The following is a 4,041-nucleotide window of genomic DNA, read 5'->3' on the forward strand; positions in this document are numbered from 1 at the left end:
TCCCTTCCCTCCCCCTTCCTTCCCTTCCCCTCCCTTCCCTTCCCTCTCTCCTTCCTTCCCTCCTTCTCTTCCTTCTTTCCTTCCTTCCTTTCTGCTTTCTCTCTTTTTTCTTTAGGTCAGAGGTTCTCAACCTTCCTAATGCCACGATGTATTTTCATTGTTACAAAGGGGTCATGACCCACAGGTTGAGAACTGCTGCTTTAGATCTTGAGGAAACAGGCCTCAAGATTTTTTTTCATGAAAAATTTTACTTCTTTCCCTCTCTCTCTTTTTGACCCAGTCTCATTCTGTCACCCCAGCTAGAATACAAGGGCATCACCATAGCTCACAACAACATCAAACTTGCAGGCTCATGTGATCCTCCTGCCTCAGCCTCCCTAGTAGCTGGAACTATTGGTACATGCCATGACCCCTGGCTAGTTTTTCTATTTTCTTTTCTTTTTGAGACAGAGTCTCACTATGTTGCCCTTGGTAGAGGGCTATGGCATCACAGCTCACAGCAACCTCAAACTCTTGGGCTTAAGCAATTCTCTTGCTTCAGGCTCCCAAGTAGCTGGGACTACAGATGCTGGCCACAACACTTGGCTATTTTTTTGTTGTTGTTGCAGTTGGCATTGTTGTTTAGCAGGCCCAGGCTGGTTCGAACCCGCCAGCCTCAGTGCATGTGGCCGGCTACATAACCACTGAGCTATAGGCACTGAGCCTAATTTTTCTATTTTCAGTAAAGTCGAAGTCTCACTCTTGCTGGTCTCAAACTCCTTAGCTCAAGTGATCCTCCTGCCTCAGCCTCCCAGGGTGCTGGGATTACCAGTGTGAGCCACTGAGCCCAGTCCACAGGACAACTGTCATTTCAGATGAGGCTGGAGTACAAATATTAGAGTCAAATACTCCTGACCCGGAACGCTGAGTTACCACCTGCTACCTAGAAGACATTTCACAAGCAAATTAATCTCTTTGAGCTCCAGTTTCTTCATCTATAAAATGGAAACAATATTTTTTTAATTTTTAGAATATTATGGGGGTACACAGATTTTAGTTACATAGTTTGCTTTTACATATTCTAGGTCAAAGTTATAAGTGTGCCCTTCACCCAGAAAATGTGCAGTGAACCTGTGCAGTGTGCCGGCTGCATGAGAATTTCCCCACCCTGCTCCCCTGCCACCGATTTGAATTTGTTGAGTTTTGCTTCCATATGAGCCCATGGACGTGATCAACGAGCTCCAGTTTAGTACTGAGGACATGTGGTGCTTGCTTTTCCATGCTTAATTCACTGTATACTTTTCGTGAAGAATAAGTTGAACGACAGTAAACATGGTGAGGGCAGAACTTCCTACACAGCGGCCCCATAAATGGCAACTCTCATCTCTCTTCTGACTTAGAGGAGGAATTATGAGACCCAGCCTGGTCTGGGTACAGCCTTGCAAGGACCCCCTCTCTGATTTTTCCCAGCGTGATTTCCTGCTGTGATATTCCTGCGGCCTGCCTTCTAGCTCTAAGCACATGCACAGCTGTCTAGTAAAGCGGCTGACACAGACTTGGGAACAGCAATGAGATGGGGTAATGGGAAGGATGAGAGTATGAAACTCTGTGTGTTCATCTGGTGAAAGAGCCAAGGCAGGCGAGAAGTGGGAAGAAAAGGCCAGAGGAGGCCAGGGAGGCCGGACTAAAGCTGAGGCCACGGGGAGAAGTCCAGATGGGAGGCTAGAGGAGGCCGCAGGGAGGAGTCCAGATGGGAGACTAGAGGAGGCCCTAGGAAGGAGTCCAGACGGGAGGCCAGAGGAGGCCGCGGGGAGGAGTCCAGACGGGAGGCCAGAGGAGGCCGCGGGGAGGAGTCCAGATGGGAGACTACAGGAGGCCCTAGGAAGGAGTCCAGACGGGAGACCAAAGGAGGCCGCGGGGAGGAGTCCAGACGGGAGACCAGAGGAGGCCGCGGGGAGGAGTCTAGACGGGAGACTAGAGGAGGCCGCGGGGAGGAGTCCAGATGGGAGGCCAGAGGAGGCCCTGGGAAGGAGTCCAGATGGGAGACTAGAGGAGGCCACAGGGAGGAGTCCAGATGGGAGACTAGAGGAGGCCACAGGGAGGAGTCCAGATGGGAGGCCAGAGGAGGCCCTAGGAAGGAGTCCAGACGGGAGACCAGAGGAGGCCACGGGGAGGAGTCCAGACGGGAGGCCAGAGGAGGCTGCAGGGAGGAGTCCAGACTGGAGGCGGCACTTGGTATTCAAGAACGGGTTAACAAGCAGCAAATGGCATTAATATACAGAACAGATAACCAACTTCAAGAACTTCCAGCTAGAGGAACCGGTTGTTCAGCCGTGTGGGCAGACAAAGCCCCCAGACCAGGGGACCTAGGCGCAGGCGGTGTTCTGACATCCAGACAGGTGGTCGTGACTGGGGCTTGGACTCAGTTTGGGAGGGGTCTGGGGATTCATAGGAAAGCTGGAGCACCAGCCAGAGAGGTTACAAACCAAGGTTTCAAACACAGGAGAAGCAAGCAGTGATCTCACCACTACAATTGATTTCTCGGCATCAGCTCCATTGATACTGTGGGGTGGATAATTCTCCGGGGTAGAGGGGAGGAAGGTGGGCCGTCCTGTGCATTATGAGATGTTCAGAATTAGCCCTACCTAACAGATGCTGTTAGCATACGCTGCAAGTAGTGACAATCAAGTGTCTCCAAATGTCCCAGTGCAGGAAGAGAGAGGACCTGGGAAGGGTGAACCTGCCCTGGGTGGAGCTCACTGGGCCAAGTGTGTCTGGGGAGCACTGCTCCAACGGTGGACAAGGGAGATTCAGGGGGGGACTGATCTGGACCACACCAGTGAGTGACCTTCATCTCGATGATTGAAGGTAGCCCTGTAAGACCAGTGTCATGACCACGCCTATCATCTCAGCACTCTGGGAGGCCGAGGCGGTGGATTGCCCAAGCTCACAAGTTCATAGACCAGCCTGAGTTAGAGCAAGATCCCATCTCTAAAAATAGCTGGGCACTGTGGCGGGTGCCTATAGTCGCAGCTACTTGGGAGGCTGAGGCAACAGGATCACTTGAGCCCAAGAGTTTGAGGTTGCTGTGAGCCAAGATGCCATAGCACTCTACCCAGGGCGACAAAGTGAGACTCTTTCTCAAAAAAAAAAAACCATCATAGTGAGAGTCCTGCCTGGACTGTGGCCCTTTTCATCATTTCTGCTGCTCCCTCCTGGCCTCTGTGCTCCCTGCCTTCTGTGTGCTTTTCCTCCAGAGGACTGGTCTGCGGCTTCTCTAGCTTTTCATTATCCCCCCTCAAGAGCAAAGGGTGTGAGGGGCCCTTAGCCATGGCGGATTTGTGTGACGTAGCACGTTCCCTGAGATTCCTCTGCCCTGGTGGAGGCTTTGCCCGCTCAGCTCCTTCATCTTCCCAGTTTCCCCTGTGGCCTTGCTGGTACCTCCTGGGAACACATCCTTAATAACTTACTTGGTACTTACCTCTTCTTAGGGCTGCCTCGGGGAACCCCTAATGCAGCCAGTAAGGCTGACATCACAGGGCAGGGACAGGGGTGGGAAATAAGTCACGAGGATGGTTCAGAGTGAAGATGATGGACACATCTGCCCGGAGCCTCCCTTGATGTGGTTTCTGGGTGAGACATGGAGAGACAGTTTTAAGACAGTCTGAGGAAGTCTAGACAACTGGCCGTGGTCTTAAGAACAAGGCTGAAAGCAAGCTATAAGAGAACAAAGCAGGAGGCCTGAAGGTGGTATTAAAATCACAGAAGTCATTTATACTCTACTCTTAATAGTTTTGAAGTGTACCATTGCACTGTGCACATTAAGTGAGCTCCCACCAAATACTGTCCCTCCTCCAGGCTAAATCAGCACATTGTACCCCATAAAGGCATTGATGTACACAGTTATGATTTAATAAAAGTTTAAAAAAATAAAAATAAAATAGCAGAAGTACTTGAAGAAATATCTCTTTTCTTTTTTTTTTTTTTTGAGATAGAGCCTCAAGCTATCCCCCTGGGTAGAGTGCGGTGGCATCACAGCTCACAGCAACCTCCAACTCCTGG

This window comes from Otolemur garnettii, unplaced genomic scaffold (genome assembly GCF_000181295.1).
Source record: "Otolemur garnettii isolate 467f Iridium unplaced genomic scaffold, OtoGar3 scaffold00138, whole genome shotgun sequence".
NCBI lineage: Eukaryota > Metazoa > Chordata > Mammalia > Primates > Galagidae > Otolemur > Otolemur garnettii.